The 20,697-nt window shown below is 47.5% G+C and overlaps 2 long non-coding RNA genes across 6 annotated transcripts in view; one reads left to right on the top strand and one right to left on the bottom strand.

Moving 5' to 3' along the window:
- Positions 1-641: 641 nt before the first annotated feature.
- LOC116157400 (uncharacterized) lies at positions 642-11,880 on the top strand. Of its 2 annotated transcripts, none has more exons than XR_010384286.1 (3): positions 642-1,288; positions 5,153-9,686; positions 10,423-11,880. It is a non-coding gene; the product is annotated as an uncharacterized LOC116157400 (long non-coding RNA). The 2 variants fall into 2 exon arrangements; XR_010384287.1 differs by lacking the exon at positions 10,423-11,880 and having other exon boundaries at positions 5,153-6,227; positions 7,395-8,069.
- LOC135323089 (uncharacterized) overlaps positions 6,762-20,697 on the bottom strand; it is a 33,502-nt gene continuing 19,566 nt past the window's right edge. For 3 of the 4 annotated variants that reach the window (XR_010384288.1, XR_010384290.1, XR_010384291.1), the window contains one exon: positions 6,762-7,279. This is a non-coding gene — a long non-coding RNA (uncharacterized LOC135323089). The remainder of the gene's footprint in view (positions 7,280-20,697) is intronic. The other variant, XR_010384292.1, reaches the window with a different exon arrangement.

The following is a 20,697-nucleotide window of genomic DNA, read 5'->3' as shown; positions in this document are numbered from 1 at the left end:
TAGGATTGAAAGTTACTTCACAGGAGAGGAATTAGCAGCCAGTTTATTTTTCACCTTGACTTATATTTTAGCCACTTTGTCTTCAAAGAGGATTTCCTTGCATGTCCCACCATCAGGACTCACGGGTCATCAAATCATATAGCTCGCAGGTACCTCCTACGAGGAGGCAGAACCGTCACACTCACGGGTCCTCGTTCATTAAACAAAGGCTTCATGGCTTTATAAAAGATGCCCTTTTGATTTAACCTAAATATAATAAAGATGTATCTTTTTTTTAAGTCGCCCTGGAGCTATCAAACCAGCCAAAGAAGTGTCTCTGGTCTCTGTTACTTGCCAACTTTGGCTCCAGCTGGGCTGCCCCGTGGGGCTCTGGACTGTGACACCTGTCCGCGGCCACCCTGGCTCTGGAGAAGGAGACCTAGTTATGACATTTGACACTCCTTTGGTCCAGGTTTCTCAAGCAGATAAAATCTAATTCAAGTTCCTGACAATGATCTCCCCGAGCCGCCTCACTAACCACGAGGAAGGTGGAGCTCAGCACTAACCAGTCAGAGGACCTGGGCAGTGCTGGGGGTAACTGCTCTCCAGTGAACCGCACCGCCAGTGCCCACGCCCTCCCGCAGCCCCTCCCGCTTGGAACAATGACTGGCCTGGAGTAGCCAATAAAATGGGACAGGAGCATTGCTGTGTGACTTCTGAGGCTGGCGTGCAAGTTTCTGCCTTTGTCCCTCGAAAGGCTAGTTCTGGGGAAAGCCAGGCCCTGGGCAAGACGTCTGAACATTCTGGGCCGGCCCTGCTGGGAGGAAGCCCATGCCAGCATGTAGAGAAGCCACAGGGAAAGATCCAGGCAGGTGTTCCAGCCATCCATCCAAGCTGGGCCCCGGACAAGAGTGGAAAAGCCACATGGGACTCCATGCCAGTCAAGCTTTCAGATGAATTCCAGCTCCAGTCACCATCTGGCAGCACAGGAGAGACCCTGAGGGAACTGCCCAGCTGGACTCAGCCAAGCCACAGAGCTGTGTGTCACAACAACATGGCATTGCCTTAAACCACTAAGTTCCCAGCAAGAGAGAGAAGGACCTGTGCTCCGCTCATATTTCAGATCCAAGGTTTGAAACATTACCTTGGATTCCAAAGAATGTCCATCAGAATGAAGCAGGGGGCAGAGGCGGGAGGTGGTGTCATGTCATGAAGGAAGGCGGGTGCAGGGGACAAGTGCCACGTGGACCACCACCGCTACCCGAGCGACCAGACAACTCACCTGTGGCCACAGCTCTCCTGGACTCTCGTAAGTGGCACAAGTTTTCCCGTTTGCCCAGAATGCTTTCCTTTAAACATCTGCCTGAAAAAGCCTTACTCATAATTTAAACACTCATGCCCCCTCCTGCAAGAAGCCTTCCTGGCTATTTCGGATGGCCTTTCCTCGAATCTCTCTCTGTCTTTCCACTGCGCTTCATTAGAGCACCTGTCACCATCTTGTGGTGCCTTTTGCATCTTTATTTCTCTTCCAGTGGGACCCTGGAGGGCAGGGCCGGTCTCTGCATTCATTTAGTAGAGCTGCTATAACAGAGCGTCATGGGCTGGAGGCAAAACAACAGAACTGTACTGTCTCTCAGTTAGGGAGGCTGGAAGTCCAAGATCACGCTGTTGGCAGAAGCGGTTCCCTCTGGGGACTGCGGGGAAGGCTCTGCTGTCCCGGCCTCTCTCGTGGCCTTGTGGATGGCCTTCTTCTCCCCGAGTCTTCACGGGGTCCTCTTCCCTCCAGGTGAGTCTCCTCTTATAAGGACACGAGTCAGACAGAATCAAGGTCACCCCAGTGACCTAACTTGATTACCTCACTAAAGACCCTCTCTCCTAGATGGTCACACCTGGAGGTACTGAGGTTTAGGGCTTCAACACATGGGTTGGGGGACACGATTCTATCCCTAACAGCATCTCATCCTTCTTGGGGTTTCCAGCTGTCACCTGGTAGGTCCTCCAGGAAGGCCAGAGAGGGAGAGAGAAGAGAGGGAGAAAGGGGGAAGAAAAGGACGAATCAGTGTTTAGAGAGAGAGAAGAAGGAAGTTTAACAGGAAAGGTGTGGGGATAACTCTGGTTAAAGAGTGGGAAACCACCCGGGCAGAGCCTCCCACTGCTCTGGAAAGGTGACCCCTGTGAGTCCCATCCTCTGGAGGAAGAGGAAAGAAATAAGACGGTAAACTATAGAGAAGACCAATGGACATGATGGGGGAGAAAAGATGTCGGCAGGACATGAAAAGAGGTTTAAAGGCTGGAGTGCAAGGAGAAGGAAAGAGAGGGGGCAGAGGAGAGATGCTGGAAATGTGACTGAGAGGTGGAGGTTCCAGTCACACATACTACGAGTCTCATTTGAGATGCTGGCAGAGAAATACAGGGACGCTAATCCTACCACTTTAATTACCAGACTAGACAGCAGTTAGAAGAAGAAACAGACAACAGGAAATAGAGAGGAACTGAGTAGACAGACGAGCACCTAATTCAAAAGAACAGAATTCTCTCCGAGCACAAAATGGGAACGTATCTGCACAAACAGGCGTAATTATAGGCACATGGACATATGTAATCGTAGCACAAATGTCTTGGGATATAGGCTTGCTGCATTTAATTGAAAATAACATCAAGAAATAGTCTTAAATCACTTTGCCTAAGACGTTATGAAGAATTCAACTATTTTAAAATGTGATGAACGAGACGGCAAAACCCAGCTTCACCTCTGATTTTAATTCTATCAGAGAAAAAAAAATCATTTCTCATCTAACAATTGCTACATAAATAGAAAGATATTTTATAAACACAGCACCAAATAAACATCTTGATGTCTAAATTTTCTTTCTAGAAATACTTAAGTTGTGAAGAAATGGTGACAAAAATACCCCTGCACAAAGACACAACTAGTTGCCACCTCGTACAGGGCGTCAGGGCACCACAGATGCCTCACAGCACGAACGCAGCTGTTTCTAAGTCCGTCTGGAACACGTGTCATGGCTTCTTTGTAAACAATATATTTTTTAATGCAGCCCCACAGTCCACTAGAGCTGACAATTCTATACCCAGCAGTAGCATATGTAGGGAGCGTTCAAAAGTTTTTAACACCAAAGTGAGAATTGATTCCTCCCGTTATCCCAGTGCTGGTATCAGTCACGTGAGAGGAGGCAGCGTGTGTACAGAATATTCTTCCAGCTAAACATGGGCCAGAAGTCAAGGGAGGTGGGGCAGGGGAGAAGGCAGGCGATGTGCTTAGAGATTCTGGCTTCTCATTATTAAAGTGCTGTCTGTTCACCTGCTGCGCCAACACCAAAGCGTAGGGCTCGGCCATTGCTCCCGTGAACCGGGACCGTCTGAGCATCTTCTCTTGTCGGGGATGAATCCATCATCCCGAAAGATGTCAGCATCTGCCCAAACCATTTCGTATTAGAATAAGTGGCAGATGGTGGTGTTTTTATATTTAATCAGTTCCACCAAATGCAGTTTCATCTCTTCTAAAACGAAACCATCTGCAGCGTGTAGGTGTACAGCTCTCGCTGAATGCCCGCTGCTGAAACTCTCCTCGAGAGGTAAAGCCTCTCGGCAAAGCTGATGCTGGTTGGCATGAAGCACAGTCAGCCTGGAACTCCTTTAAAATAAGCCCCGTGTTTTTAATAAATACTAGCATTTAGTGACGCTAAATATTTACGGTTGACGTGCCCTTCATCTGAGGTTTGCAAGGAAGGTTCATGTTTCCTGCCCAGCGTAGCTTTCCACCCCGTCTGGAAGCCTCTGGTTCTAAACTGAAAAGACTCTCACGATGAAACTGGTCCTTTTCTCTGCCTGTGAATTGGCTTCACAGCATTTCATCAAAATAATTTGACGTGAGTTCTTCTGGGAGAGGTCAGCCCTGGCTGCCGAAGTGGCCAACTTGCTACACACATCCACACACAAAAACCCAGACACATACACACACACACACACACACGTGCCCACGACACCAGTATGAAACATCCTTGACACATTTGTGTACCCCCACCTGTGTGGGGTCTGACCAGATGTGAAAAATGGAACGCTTATTTTGAAATGCTGGCAGGTGGAACCCCCACCCTTTGGCCACAGAAAGCATGGAGCAATCTTACCACCAACGGTAGCTTTTCCTTTTATTCCTTCTAGAATTGGAAGCTTAATAAGGGTCCAGAGAGCAAGCTCTGTTCCCAGGGTGGGGGAGTGAGGGCTGGGGCACCATGTCCCCAGGATGGAGGAGTCTGCATGTGATTCTGGAGCCTTCAGTCCCACCAGAACACAGGAGGAGAACAGTGAATTTCTCCCCAGACACAGAGTTACTGTGGCATCAGCAGATAAGACATCGTCCAACCTGATGGTGTCATCAGTCCATTATCTTAAACTTTGACCAGCTTCAGCCTCTCGAAGTCCAAGTCCCTTAGCCCGGCACCACTGTTCTTGCAGCCTGGCCCTAGCTGCTCCCCTGTCCCCCCTGCTTCCTGGATTTCCATTCTTCCAAGGGCACCTCAGAGACACTTCCACTGTCCAGCTTTCCCAGCATCTCCTGGAAGGACCCCTTTGTGGGTTCCAGTTGCCCTTTATGTCTGTTTGCAACAGAAGGTCCCGATTACGTGTTGACCCATCTGTCTCCTCACAGCACTCTGCATTCTGCTTTATTCCCCTCCGTATTTATCCCTTTCAACTTCCTACACTAGCCTCACGCAGAGCCAGGAGGTCAGTCAAGGGCTGTGGAATGAATGTGTTGCAGGTTTTTGCTATACTGAAATACCGTATCTGAGGAGAACAGGACAGGGTTTATTATTTTTCCTCCAAATCAACAGAAAAGAAACAAAGTAGATAAAGAATGGTGGAGGAGGCATGAGGTGGCGTGTGAAACAGCATTCCATTCCGTTGATGAAAAGTCAAAATAAACTTAAGACCCCTGTGAAAGGAGCAGACTACATCGTATTCCAAGATCTTGGAAAAAATACGCTTGTAATTAAGCAGCTTCTTATTAGTTATAACTGAGCTGGACATTGAGTAGATATCTCAAACGTAATGTGGTCCAGAAAAATCTATTAGGTAGTAGCCGACCTGCCCGCCCCCTTCCCTGCACAGAGCCCATCACCCAATCCAGCTCCTCCTCTTGCTTTTTCTCGCTCAGGAATCGGCCCCACTGCCAACCAGCTGTTCAGGCAGAAACTTAGGAGCAGCGGGTCCTGGGAGTGGGAGCCCCAGCCCCGCTCGGCCATCCAGCCTCTGCGCACCCCGCCGACTGCACCAGCCCGCGGTCGGCACTCAGTAAGCACCACCAGCTGACCGGTGGATCCTTCCAGCACAGCGGCATTTCGGCTCTCTCTAGAAGAGTGACTTAAATAGGAATATATTGAGACTTTTGGAATGTCCCTCCCTCTGATTCCCTTGGCAGAGACCTTTAACCCATCTCGCCCCACACATGTTGACAACAGTATCCAGTTCAAGATCGTATGGCGGGAGGCTCACCTGAAATTTACCTGAGTAGATGGGATCTCTTTTTCTATTTTCTAAAGACCCTGAGCCTTTAGCCCTGTCCATTCAGCAGACAGACACCTGCTGAGTTGCTGCACTTTGTCCACGATCCCACGCGAGGTGCGCGCGGACAGCAGGGCTCTCGGACAGCTGAGTGGTGAGGAGACAGGCATGGGGACAGAGCAGCCTCCAGCCTGCGGACAGCTCAGAAACGCTCCCGGAAGTGGCACTCAAGTACCAAGGGCACCCGGGCATCTCGGGAAGGAGGCTCGCGCATGGACCACGCGGGAGACGTGAAACCGCTCAGGCCGTATGTCCACGGGCCTGGAAACTGACCATCACGCACGTGGGGAACCGTAGCCTGGGTTCTAAGGCAGGTGCCCCGCAAACCTCCACCACGTGAGCTCTGCGTCTGAGCCCAGGTGGGCCGGCCTGAAGCCCTCAGTGTCCTGACCGTGTTTCCTGTCGATAGGAGTGGCTAGAATCCGTCGCATGCACTGTTTCTGCAGTTGAGGAAACAGGCCTTGGTGGCTTTCACAGACATTTAAGCAGAAATTCAGACGTGAAATGGCTTTGCGACTACAGGGCTGGAAAAGAGGGGGAATGACGTCTGTCTCCAGGGGGAGCGCTTCCTTGACCCCGACAGACTGGGTGTTCTGCAAGGTCACAGAATGTCTCTCTCTTTGTCCTGGATGCCAAGAACTTGGGATGGATGTGATGTGGAAGCGCAGGTCCTCTTGTCACCTTTATGTTCAATGTGTCACCCACCTGCTCTCTTCTCTGTCCCCTTGGAAGTCTGTTTCTACCTGAACCTTGTTAAACTGACTGAGTCACTCCTCTTGTTTGGTTGTTGGCTGGGTGGTGACTTGCCACTTGTGTGTATGTGTGTGTGTGAGTGTGTTGTGTGTATGTGTGTGAGTGTGTTGTGTGTATGTGTGTATGAGTGTGCTTGTGTGTATGTTGTATGTGTGTTGTGCGTGAGTGTTGTGTGTGTTGTGTGTATGTGTGCATTGTGTGTATGTGTGTATGAGTGTGTGTTGTGTGTGTTGTGTATGAGTGTTTTGTGTGTGTTGTGTATGTGTGTGTTGTGTGTGTTGTGTATGTGTGTGTTGTGTGTGAGTGTTGTGTGTGTCTGTTGTGTGTATGTGTGTTGTGTGTGTGTGTGTTGTGTGTATGTGTGTGTGTGTTGTGTGTGTGAGTGTGTTGTGTGTATTAGTGTGTTGTGTGTATGTGTCTCTGTGAGTGTGTTGTGTGTTGTGTGTATGTGTGTGTGAGTGTGTTGTGTGTATGTGTGTGTGTGTTGTGTGTATGTGTGTGTGTGAGTGTGTTGTGTGTGTGAGTGTGTTGTGTGTCTGTGTGTGTGTGAGTGTGTTGTGTGTATGTGTGTCTGAGTGTGTTGTGTGTATGTGTGTGTGTGAGTGTGGTGTGTGTGTGTGTGTGAGTGAGTGTTTGGGGGTAGGTCACCTCAGACGCTTTTGCAGAGGGAGTGATGTAATAAAGCGTAAAGGTTTAAAGCTGATCTCCTTTCACCGGGATATGTTTAACAAGGCAGAGGGAGGAATAAATCCACTGTCCTGATGGTGGCAGTGACTGGGGCTCCTTCGCGCACTGGGAGTCCGTCTTTCCTGACTCCAGATGCCCGTGACTTCCGGGGGGAGGCGGGGGTCTTCTGCACCCACTGAAGGGAAGAGAAGCCAGTCAGTGAGCAAACAAATTCTTTGCTGAAGAAATCCTGAACAGGGGGCTAGAGCTCCCACCTACTCTGAAAACAATTTCGGTCACCCTAAAGAGGGAACAAAATAGGACAGGAGAAATTAGTAAATGCTTAACTGGTAAAATGGGCAAACACTTCTGGGCATAGTTGGAAATTCACAAGGATTATTCTTTCTCTTTGGCAGATGCCAGTCAGTGCTGTCTGCCCAGCATCCCTGCTCCCTGCCTCCTCTGGTAGAAATGAGTTGTACAGTTCCATCCTCTTGGCCACAGGCATGGGAGTGAGGTTGAGAGCCTGCACAGACCGTCCAGATCCTTCCTTGGCATCTGCGACCTGGACACTTGGAGAGAGCAGCTGTGTCATCTCTAAGGCCCCGCTCTGGGACGGTAAGCCCACAGCTGCTGACTAGGGCGTTTCTCACTGCTGAAAGGGAGCTCGTCCGCAGGCCAAGAAAAAGAGAGAAGCTTAGCAATTATTTCCTGAGTTTCTGTCGCCTGCAGCTGAAAGAACCCTGACTAGCATGGTCTGATTTTACAAGGTGAGGCGAGAAGCCCTGACAGGCAAAGTAACTTCCCACAGTCACAGAGAGGAGACCCCGGGCCCCCCTAGAGCTGACCCCAGGGAAATGAGTGACCGAAACCTCTCATGCGTCCCCTCCCAGCCCTCCATCTCTTCTCCTGCCCAGTCTTCCTCCAGAGTCGCAGTGACAGAAAAGACTACATCGCTCCTGGAAACCTCCTAGAAATTCCCCAAACTGAGAAGCCAGCATCCTCGGAGCCCTGCTTCTGGTTGTACATATTAACACACTTCTCGTCCTTTAATAAAGGACTTCAGTGGTGAGATCCTGCATTTATTCAAACAGTGCTTTGTACTTGCCTGGGCCCCTCTCTTGCTGAAACCTCCCCGATGGCTTTGCAAAAATCGCAGCCGACTCCAGTCAGTCCCCTCACGAGGAAAGTGACAATGGGGTGACCTTTCCCCAGGTCCTCTTAGCTGGACGGAGACGAGGCGTCTTGGTTCACACCGCTCTGGGGGAGCCTCGGACTCAACCCCTGGATTACGCATCAGTTAACCCCTGTGACGTGGAGTCGGTCACTCCCTGCCCCAAACCTCTGTTTTCTTCTCTCTTAAAATGGAGAGGACAGTTGTGGGTGTTTCAGGACACAACTGTGAGGAGTCTGTGAAATCGAGTATTCTCAGCACCTCACACAGGTCTCGGTGCATCGCAGGTCCTCGTTGATGTTAATTGCCTCCTCCTTCCGGTCCCGGCTGATTAGGAAAAGACTGTTTCGCACGATGCAGGATCCTACCTGCTTCCCGAGTAAGCTACACAGGATGATCATGCCCTCGCATACATAAATATACATGAGACGGAGGGTGCAGCATTATTAGCATAATGAATATTCTAATTATGGCGCGAACATTAAAGCTGGCACCAAACATTAATCCCCGGGGAATGCCAATTGCCAAGGATGTCATTACCAACCTGTGACCAAGTGTACTGAGAGGACCGAACTTGTGAAATCAAGGAGCCATCACACTTTTCAAAACACAGGAGGAGATCAGTTACAACAGCGCACTAACACACACACACACACACACACACACACATCACAGAGTCCCTTTCCTATGAGCCACTGTGCCATCAGTGCTCTTCTCTTACAATGTTACTGCAGGGACAGGTGAGGTGAGGGCCGTGAATTTAACCAGCACCGCCGATGGAGGCTTTACGCGGACCAGATGCTGGCTGGGACATTTCCCCACATCACCTGTGGCTTGTTTCTCGAACAGCTGGACGAGGTTCTCTTCGTAGCACAGTCCCGTTCTGTGCATGGGACAAAGACAAGTGAAGTGACAAGAACTGTAACCGAAACAAGAGCTAACACTGCCGCTGGGTTTCGGGCGGCGCTTCTGGAACCGTCTGCGTGGGTCATCACTTCCCTTCTGCCCTGTTGCCCACAAAGGCACTGACACTCAGCGAGTCATACGGCGAACGAGCGGTGGAGCCAGGACCCACACCCGGGTCATTGCTCCCAGACGGCAGGTGGAAATGCCGACAAGCGCTTCCCACCTGCGCCGGCTCACACGGGTCCACGTCAGGAAGCTCTGATCAAACCCGGCCCCGTCAGACCCCAGCCTATACCTCGCACACGGTATTTCCAGAGTTCAGGAGTTAATTTGACATAATTTCTTATGGTTCCCTTCAAGAGAATATAGGAAGAGCTGGCTGCAAAACTGAACCCGTGAGCACCGATTTAAGGATTTCTGCTAAGCCAGAGCGCAGTCTTCTCTGGGGCATAAGAGGTCTGTCCCCAGCACAACTGGCATTCAGATTTTGGTCAGTAACTCAGATGGATGTAAAGGCGGTCACGGATTATGTTTAAGGAAGACACAAAGATGGACCGGAGAATGTGCAACAGATCGGGAAGTCAGTCTGCAGGGAAGCTGGCTTTGACGTTGACTCCACCCCTGCCAGGTACCGAGCCAGCTGCGTTACCCTGTTACAGCCCCTGAGATAAAACTGCGGGTGAAGAGAGACAAAGGCAGACTCTGCAGTGGGTTAAAGAAATCAGGGTGAGGAGGGAGTCACACGGCCTCATCGTGGCTCCTGGGGAAAGTCTGGGAGATCAGTTCACTGCAAACGAAGGCTGTTAGGAGCACATTTCTCCTTCCAGTCCGTCTGGGAAGTCATAGGTGTCAGACAGCCACTGATGCTCAGGTGGCCCTGAAGCTAGGGGCCATGGAAGGAGGAAAGCCAAAAGATCCAAACATCAGGGTCTTCCTGGCGACCTTCTGCCAGAAAACCACCCCCTTTCTTCTCAAAGGATCCAGGGCTGGGAGCAGGTGAGCTCTGGGACTGCGGAGGGAGGCAGAGACCCACCCTGGGGAAGCAGGTGTCCCCTCACCTAAGGGGAAGCCAGAGAAGGTGATGGATGGATGGGGTCTCAGTGGGATCTCGCTGGCCCAAGCGTAGAAAATCAATGTCAGGCGAGCAGAATTGAAGGCAGAGAGACAAGCAGGTGATTTGAATAGGAAATCCAAACTAGCAGATAAAAATAAACTTATTTATAGGCAGAAAGAGACTCGCAGACATAGAGAGTACACCATGGTTACCCGGGGGGAAGGCAGGAGGGATAAATTAGGAGTTTGGGATCAGCAGATACACACATTCACTCATGTGTCATTATTCAGCCAATGCACTTGATTGACAGGTGACAGGTGACCTGCCTCCAGCTCCAGGACAGAGCACGTGGTCCAGGCTTAGACACAGCACCTTGCTTGGTACAGAGACAGACAGAGAGGATTGAAATTAAGCCTGGATGTTTGCTGGAGCCTTCTGGAAAGAGGGCCCGACCTTAAGCCAGACCCATGTGGATGTAAGTGCAGAGATATGTGGTGATGGCCTGAAGCAAAACTCAGACAAAACCGGAGACACATGCAGAGCTGAGGCCTCAGGTCACCTCACCAGCCTGGAGGTGACCCGAACTCCCAGGTCATTTCCGTTAAGCCCTTCCCCCATCCTCTCACGCCTGCTTTGAGGAGGCGTTCTGTCCTAGCCCTGGAAGAATCCTGACTAACAGATCACCCCCGAGGCTCCGGTCACCGTCACCGTCCCCGCCTCCACAGATCCTCTCGCCCCTGGGAAGGGCGGCGAGCACCCAGCAGCCTCACTTCTGCGGGGTAGAAGATGTGCTACTTCGCATTTGTCTCTGATGCCTTCTTGGCTGCATCCAGGGCACCTGGGTCAGACAAGTGTCTCATTCTACCTTCTCCTGGGATTCCCGCAGCCTGACTCGGTGAGGGTAATAAACGCTCAATAAATAGGACTTTCCGGGTGCTTACAGCCTAGCATAACTTTAGATGCTCTGCCTTCTTTTTCAATAGAATCTTTTCCCCAAAACAACTCCTGTTCATTCCCCGGCCTTGGAAAGGCAGCATTCCTCAAAGTAGCCCTAATCATTCTCTTGAGCACTTACTACGTGCTGGGCATCGGTGCCGTGTACAGGCGAGGTGACACAGGATCGGTGTGACAAGGAGCCCACCTAGTTGAGGGGAACAGGTTACAGACACACACCCCGTGGAGTGAGAAAGGTCAGGGCAGAGGACCCGGGTGCTGCAGGGCCCCAAGGAGGAAGCACCAGCTCCACCATTTTGAACCATCTCACCTCTCGGCCCCCTGTGCTGTGCTGGAGGGTAAAGACGTGTGAACAGACAGTGAAATCCAAGGACCGTTTTATCAGAGAACAAATACTGAAATCCATCAGTCATGGCCTCCAAGGAAACACTGAGACGTGAAGTAAATCTAAAGATACAAGAAAAAGTACACACTCCTATTGCACCATAAATAAATAGGTTTGACAAACGTTCCCAGAGTTGGCAGCTTGTTACCAGAGGCCACGAACTTGTGGCTCCACACATTTTCTTATTCTTTTTCTTTATTGAAGTGTGGCCGGTTTACAATGCTGTGTCAGTCTCTGGTGTACTGCATCATGTCTCAGTCACACAGATGCATGCATACGTTCGTTTTCATATTTTTTTCATTGTAGGTTACTGCAAGGTAGTGAATAGAGCTCTGCAGTAGAAACCTGTTGTTTATCAATCTTCTAGACGGTAGTTAGTATCTGCAAATCTCAAACTCCCGATTTATGCCTTCCCACCCCCTACCCCCACCCCAGGAACCCTTCTCTATGTCTGTGAGTCTCACGTTTTCATTTGAAAACTGATATATGCAAGAGAAGATGGTAGCACTGTATGTTCAGAAGACTATAGCTGTGACCCCAAAAGTGTGTCATCTCAGCCCCCTAGTTCCCCAGGTTCAAGCAATCAGTCCCAGTATGCTCGCTCCCCTCCCTGAAATCCCATAGCAAATTCATTCAGCGCATCCTAAAGAAACACCCACATCCCCTGCACATGCCAAGCAACCTGCTTGGCGCTAACAGTTCAGCATGTTTGTTCTCAGGACTTAGATCTGGTGGCAGGTCAAACCGAGAGGCGTGTATGGATCACTTGCTAAGCAGCGTGACCACACTTACCATGGGTCTAGAAGGCTGTCACAGCGTTGTCAGATCCGGCACTGTTTTGTTGTGTATTTACAATATCTGCCTGGTAACACCACGGCCCCTACTTTGGGGAAGGAGTCAGCTGTACTTTTCAGGGTCCCCCAGCCACTCTCAGGCTGGGTGGTGAGGGTCAGACTGGTAAGCAGCTGGAGTCCCCAAGGGGACGGACCTGATACAGGCCAGTTAGAACCAGAGCAGCTTCTCCAGAAAGCCAGAGGAAAACAGGACACTGAAGTTTTCTTCTGGTTTCTCTGATCTGGGGGACGAAAGGCTGAAGTCACCGGGACCCACCGTGTGGAGGACCTGCAGCAGAGCACAAGGCCACCTGCTGGCAGAGGCCAGGTCCCGATGACTGCTGGCACCCATTTTCCCAGCTCTAGTCACGTGAGCCGGGTGACCCAACCCTTAACTTTTCAATTGTGTGAATCAGTAAATTCCCTTCTTGGCTTAAACTGCAGAAGCGAACGTGTGTTGCCATCAAAGCATCTACATTAACAATGCGCTGAATGCACTTGACTCTGAGGTAATTAATCGACTAGAGCAAGAGCCATGTATCTTTCCCTGTGTCCTCCACACCTCGCACCGTGCTCCCCAGCAGACCACTCAGTCCACACTCACCCTCACTGAGGGCAGACTCCACAGGTCGTGACCTCGAAGGGTCATTCACACGCTGTTCCCAGGCAGGATCCACACCTCTGCTCAAAGCGTTCCGGCAAAGGGGCCAACGACTGGGCCGGGAGAGCCCCGGATGGAGCTGTTCCTCAGCCTGATGAGTTCTCCCAAGTGCCAGCAGGCTCTGGGGAGCTAAGTTCTGATAAAACTTGCAGAAGGATGAAAGCAGATGGTAATTTACTAATAACCATGATAGCTGCCAGTCATCAAACAGCTACCATGAGACAGAATCTCAGCTACACACTGACACATCTCATCTCTGTTTCCTCTCATGAGCTCAGGAATGAAAAAAATCCCACATCCACCTTCACTTTCATGGAGGGTCATGACAGCCAAGGACGGCTTTCCAAGCAGATGCCAGCTGTGCATGCAGCCTAAGCTCCGGGGCCCATCACTGCAAGCGTCTAGGAGGAGAGCGTGCAGAGGGACCAGCACCTCCAGCCCCTCTCTGGAACCATGCAGCTCAGCCCCAGCCGGAAGGTCTCCCTCTCCGCCCTGGAGATGGTCATGGGGATGGACAGAGAGAGACCTCAGGCTGCAGCCTTGTGGCCACACTGGCCAGCCCACGGCAGCAAGCTGGCCCCGACTGGGTGTCCCGGCCCTGGGTCTGACCGCCAGGGACGATGTGGACAGCAGCTGTCTGCCCTACTGGCCCTGTTCCATGCTTGGTGACCAGAGGTGCAAGGACCTGGCTGAGCGGGACCAACTGCCAAGGTGGGAGTGCACTAGCTCAAGCCTCGAGGGAGATGAAGGCTGCCGGTCTCCTAGCTCTGCCGAAGCCACTCCTCCCTCCTCCCCGCCCCCAAGGTATCATCACCGGCTCGGAGTCTCACCGTGGACAGAGTCCTCCCAAAATGGCCAATAAGGTGAAACAAGCATCCACTGGCCACAGCATAAGACTGAATCCTCTTTCTACTCACTCAACAGAAAATCATTTTATAAAACTTTTGTCATATGAAGAAGCAATCAAGAAACACACAGCCAAAACACCTAGGGAAGAAAGGGACCACGGAGGTGTATTGGGCAGGTAACTAATACCATCACGCTATTCTGAACCTTTGTCGTGACTGTGGTCATCGTGACCATCAAGGTGGCCAGGTGGCCCACTGGGAGGCTATGAAAGCCGAGACGGTCTCCTCACCATCCTTTCTGTGTAGGAGCCGCCTGTGCATGAGAGACAAGACCGACCTCCCACCTTTATGCCTACGCTCGCCCCAAACCGGCTTCTACCTGGCTCAGGTAACCACGTCACTGCACCTGGACCTCACGCATCCTGCTCTCTGCTGCCAAGCACAATGACGGCTAAACAGTGAAGCTGTGAAAGCTTTTTAATGATTTAAAAGACACTAAGAAAGAGATCATGGAGATTCACCAAATATTGGCACCCACGGTCATCCTGTAGTTTTGAAACACAAGAAACAAATATTTATTTTTAAGCAGAAAGTCTGTTTTAAAAAAAATACAGCATTGACTAACTGCAAGCACTCCCCAGGGACTTGGAAATCAGTAACATATGACCTCTCTCTTTTTTTTTCCCCCTTCACTAAAGAAATTCAGTAATCATGTCACTGCTAATGCGAACTACTGAGGATAGTATCCAGCCTCGAAATTCAATCAAGAGCCACTGAAAGTCACCTGCTCCCCTCTGGAAGGTCTATTACGTTTCTTCCTCCATCACGAGCAGAAGCGTAAACATGAGAGAAAAAATGTGTCGAGGGCACAATTATGGGGGGTGCTCTTCCAGGTTCTTCTGTTAAGCAAATTACAGAAATGATTTTTCATCCAAGGGTTGAGATTAATGTAATAAACCATAATCAAATACGATGTGGAGAAATCAGATACACTGATGTTAAATAAACACACTAAGCAAACTTTCACTTACCGAAGAACAAAGGAGTGAAAGGACAATGAGGGAAGGTTACATAACTTCTCTGTTAAACATGGGTGAAGACACGCCCACGCCGTGCCTTACAAAAGGCCACGGACTCACTTACGTATATGTGACTGTTCATGTTGAAACATTAAAAATACTGTGGATACTCAGCATTGCTCTATAGTTTATGGAATCATATTAAACTGTTGTACTTTCTGATCGTGCTAACTTTAATTTTGAATAATCACATCAATCTACCCAAAGAGCCTAACTTCATAAACTACCCGTGGAGAAGATTCCTGAAATTTTTATCACTAAGAATATGACATATTTAGCACCACCTGATGGTACAAAAGAGAGAGGAGAATGGGCCTTAATATTTGAATCATGCAAAGAAAAATTATAATTTTTATATAAATGTATATGTTTTACAACACAGAGCCCTTTAAGGGTTTCAGCATGTGGCATAAATTTTCCTAGAAATTGAAAATTTTTAAGAGATTTTCACGTAAAATCTACCAAAATTATATTTATATAGAATATAAACTATAACTACCTGAGTATAAAAATTCACAAATCCCCTCATTATTTCTCCAAATAAAACAATTTCATTTGATCATCTAAGTTAAATGTATAAATGATATAAAATTATGTATTTAACAAAAATTCTTGAATTGCTAAGAAATATATGCCAAGAGAGAATACTAAATATTACACATGTTGCAGTAACAAAAGCTTTCCAAAATTTGAATTTCTCTATACTTAAACACAAATATTTTTAAAACAGGATGGAAAGCTCCAGTTTTAATACAGAGAAATAAAGAAGATATTTCAACCCTCTTGCAAAATCCACCTGTAGGTTTTCACAAAACTCAGATTCATAGGCAACGCCAAACCATGCTGGATAAGGAATGAAAGTGAAATGTAGTGATGGTCAAACAAGAGAGGGGACTCCATGGCTGCGGACTTTAGACAAGGCTGAGAGGATAAAGTGGCAGATGTCAAGGGTCAAACTGACCCCCTTTCTTGGGGAGAGCAGGCAGAGGTGGGAAGTGGGAAGTTCCCATGGACTGATTTTGGAACAAAAGGAGAGCAGGATGTGGTGGGCTGGACAGGAAATCAGTCAGACCCACCATGTATGCAGGAAGCCATCTGTCAATGAGGCAGGAAGCAGAAGAGAAACTCAGCATGATGGGCAGAGTGGCTCCGGAACATTTCAGACAATTTTGAAAGTAAAGGCTGGAAAGAATGCTCTCGGAGGCCCTGTGTCCTCTAAAGAGCTCCTGCTGAGTCTCCTACCCTCCACTCTGTCACTTTGGAATGAGCTAGACCAGAAGGAATTTGCCCCCTTCAGATATAACAAATGACCAAATAGGATCCAGCACCTCGATCTATTAAAAAAAAAAAAAAAATACTGCATGACAAGGAAGTAAAGATCAAGTAAAACAAATAAAAGACAAACACTGACCAGAGAAATGTGGCAAAGAGGAAGCTGAAAATTGTGATCAATGGCATTGTCAACGTGTATTTTAAAAAACTAGAAAGCAATCTCCTTGCCAAAACATGACCTCAAAGCAGATACAGGTGCTCAGGGAATCCATGGTTTTACAACAACAGGAGATAAAACAGGTTGATAGAGCTCAGAAAAGATGTGGGAGAGAAAAATGAAGCCATCACAGAAATGAAGGCCACATTGACAGCAGTTCTGAAAAGTAAAGAAACTGCTGGAAATCCAGCCAAAGACACAGCCACCAAAAGGCTGAGAAGCACAATCAAAATAAAATTTAAATAATCGAAGGATCAGGAAGGACTAGGGAGAAAATGAAAGATAAGGAAGATAAACCAAGAGACCCAACATATGTCTAACTGGTACCCCCCCCCCCCGGATGGAGTCAGGCAAAATGCATAGATTTAAATAGATATTTTATTTCCAGAAATAAAAAGTTTTATTACACAGAACCAAAAGACATGTCCAAGGAAAAACTGATGGGGTCAACGGACACATTGAAGAAATAGAAGCATAGGTACATTCTACAAAGCAGTATAAAAACCAAGAGCACAAAAATGCAAAACTCAGACATTACTGAAAGATGTATACACAGACCAAACTAATCAGACCACACAAAAACCAAGTAATTCCCAAAAGCAGAGATAATGAAACTAAATCCCTTGATCACAATGAACAAACTAGAAATTAACAGTGAAACTTAAACACACCAAAAAAAAATTCCTCACCACTAGGAGACAAACAGTTTCAATTCATGGTCAAAGAAGAAACCAAAACTGGAATTTTACTATAACTGGAAAGCTGCAATAATTTAAAAAGCTGTGTAGCAGGGCTCATGGTTACATGTACAGCAGGGCTGAGAGAAAAAGGCGTGGCATGGTTTGCAGACATTAGTAAACAGAAAAAGACAAAAATACAGAATGGCTCATCCAGTGAAAGATGATTGAAAACAGATAAGAAAATAAAGCCGAGAATAAAAGGAGGAAGGAATTAATAAGCATAAAACGTGAAATTAATTAATTAGGAAACTGAAAAACAATAGTAGTGATAAATCCAAGAGCTTACATAAATAAATAAGCTATGAATGAGCCTAATTTTAACAAATTAGAAAGCACAAGTAGGCACTGTAAGAAATGATCAGGGGAGAAATTCTAGGAATCATACAAGACCACTTATCTTTGTGGCTTTAACTAAGAATTGAAGTTGAAATATTATTTTCTGGAAAATATAAATTACCAAAATGCACATCAAAAAAAATTAAGAATCCAAAGTGACTCCATTACTCCAGAGGAAACAGAACTGTTAAAGAGCTGGGACCCCCCAGGAGCAGTGAGCCCAGACGGTTTGACACGAGAAGTCTGGCAAACCCTTAAGAAACAGGTCAGCTCCAGTGTTCGTTCAGACTATTCTAGATCACGGGAAAGTAAGGGAGGCTGGCAATCCTTTTGTTTTTCCTTCAAGCTAGCATAACGCTGATTGAAAACAGCAACACTAACAACAAAGAAGACATGAAAGCTCTCATTTATGAATACCAGTTCAAAATTCTTGACAAAATATTAAAAGAAAAATGTACAACAACCAAGTAACATTAAACTCAAATGCAAGAATGGTTAAAATTTATTGTCAATCATTGTAAACCATCATATGACTATATCAAAAGGAAAAAAACTCAAATGATCGTCTCCATATGTGATAAAGAAGCATTTTATATGCATTACTAGCCATTTTTAATAAATATTCTTAAGTATACGGAAAAGTGGGTGATTCCTCAATATGACATAAAAATATAATATCTATCAAAAGAACGTCAACCAAGTCTGTCTGTGTGCATATTCAGTTTACATGTGTGTCAACCCAAAAGTGAGCAACGTGTTTAGGAGAGAAAATCCAGTAACTTCCAATTCAGCCAAGGAAAAGGAAGGAACGTCCACCAGCACAGCTAGGGACATCGTTCTAGCAAGAGAAGCCCATCTGGTTTGATAAAAGGAATAGAAATGAAGTGTGCAAATGAGAAAGAGGAGTTCAGATTTTATGACCTCTAACTTAGAAAATAAAAGGGAATCGTTCAAAAACTGTCACAAACAATAAGAAAAAAATTATAAGATGCAAATTTTATGTAGAGAAATCATTGCTTTTAAAAATAACGACTAGTTTGATGAGATTCAATGTACCCCCGTGCACCAAGTTCATGCTGAACTCCAGCTTTCAAGCTTGAGTAAAATTAGCAGAGTTCTGAACTATTTATACATAGTAAGTTACCATTTGTGCCTCACTCCCTCCCAGAAATAAACTGTGTAGACACGATGGCCTCTAGACGCAGAGACTGTCTCCAGCAGGTCACACAAGACCTCACTGTGTTTGCCTCTGAGGAAGGGGCTTTGGGGAGTAGGAATCCGCAATGGGAGGGAGGCTCACTTCCATGGCATTCTAGAGGTAGCTTTGAATGTTGTATCATATGCATGTAAGAACCATCCAAAATATAAATAACATCTATTTTTATCGATAGGAGAGTGACGGATTCTTTTTGGCAGTGTTTTTCATTTCACGGTCAGTGCTTAAGGCTTCTTATCTCTGGAGCCTTAAAAGTCTCATAAAATTCTGGATCTCAAAACTTATACCTCAGTAACTGTAGGAAAAAAGCAGTAACTGTCCTGTCCTTCTCTTACAACAACACTTAAGGTTGTTTTAAATTGAAAAACAGAGCGCCATCTATTTCTATATTATTTTTGACCATAAAACATATTAGCATCATTATAGCGTGATGGTCTCATCCATTTCAGAGTATTTTGCCTTGTTCAGAGCAGAGGCGGGTAGTCTGCATGTTACCCGGTGGCCAGGTGGCTGGGACTCAAAGCCCACCCTGGTGTGCACCAGCTGAGGACCCGGGGCAAGTCTGCAACCTCACATCTCAGATGCCCCGTCTGTACAATGGTGATCACAGTTTCCTGTGGTGAGAATTGCATGAGTTAATTCTTATAAAACATTAAGAGTGACTAGCCCACAGTGAGTGGGAGAGAAGTGCCCTATGATTATTTCTCAGATTTGGGGTCTCAGTTCGGTTCTTGTGAGAAGCGAGTGCCTTCAGGGGCTGCCCGCGGAGGAAGGGTTAGCCGGGGGGTTGGGGGGCGCGTGGACCGCCTGAGTCTTTCGGTCCTAATTCCCTGTTTGTGGTTTCTTCGTGTGGGAAAGTAAGAAGACTGAAAAGCCAGAAACCTGTGTTCTCCTTCTGAGTTTGGCCTAAAGGGAACCCACAGCTTACAAGCTTCTCTTATTTTAAATGCTCACTCTCAAAAATCGACACCACTGCTTTCTTCCATTGGGTCAAGGGGGGCAGAAAATCACAGCAAAACCGTCTGTCCCCTTAGGAGAACCATCCTGATTTATACAGAGAAAAAGTGGCTGTTATCAGCAGAGTAAACTTTCTTAGGAAAAATCTCACCCTTATCTCCACGAAGGCCCGCGAAGGCCAGCTACGGTGACATTTTATTCTACTGCTATTAACTGCTCAGCGATAAAAGAAGATGAAGGAAATAAACACCGAAGAGGTCGACTGACTCTTCCACAAACATGTACGGAGGCCCTCTTCTGCGCCGGGAGGTGGTGCTCACGGTTGTGCGCACAGAAAAGATGCCAGAAGTTATGCTTCTGAGCAATTCACACTTCACTGCCTCCCCAAATGTGCCAAGAACCGACGCTTTAAGTTTAAAGAGGGTTTGATTTTGTATCATATCTGTGTTTTAGAAAATACACCTTACCCAGATCTTTTCTGTACAAATCCTAGCATCCATCTGTACAACCAAAACACCTTCCCTCACTTTTTGCCTAGAGGCCACATCTCTCAAAAGTGGGTCAAGTCCCCTAGCCCGGCGCTGTCCCCTCCCCGCAGGACCTGGTCTCCTTGTGGTGGCCCCGGACGCGTCCATTACAACACCATTACAACAGCCCTTCTCCCCCAGGGGCCGGAGCCCTCATCACTGTGTTCTCAGCAAGTACAGTGCACTTTGTAAATGGTAGCTGGAGGAACGAGCAGTTCCAGAATCTTTCTGGCTTCCTCTTTACTCAGCTCAACCTCAGTTCCCCTCTGGGATTTGTACCGCACGGTCTCTGTCTTAGCTGGAATCCACTGGTGACATGGCCTGGTTCCCCCTGCCAGCAATTACCACGATCGAGAAATCAGCAGGTCACTGTGAGGCCACATTGCCCTCTAATAGACACCCGTGATTTTCCAAAATTGTATTAAAAACAGAGCATTTGTAGTCAATAAAAAGATTTTCTTTAAGAGCAAAAAGAATAAAAATCTCCAAGAACATCAGACTCTGGCGCCCTGGTTTACAGATGAAGTTCTTTGTCAGAAACCTTCCTGTCAGTGAACGGG

The sequence above is a fragment of the Camelus dromedarius genome, chromosome 15 (genome assembly GCF_036321535.1).
Source record: "Camelus dromedarius isolate mCamDro1 chromosome 15, mCamDro1.pat, whole genome shotgun sequence".
Classification (NCBI taxonomy): domain Eukaryota; kingdom Metazoa; phylum Chordata; class Mammalia; order Artiodactyla; family Camelidae; genus Camelus; species Camelus dromedarius.
The sequence above is the reverse complement of the archived record's forward strand: the minus strand, read 5'-3'. Positions and strand labels throughout refer to the sequence as shown.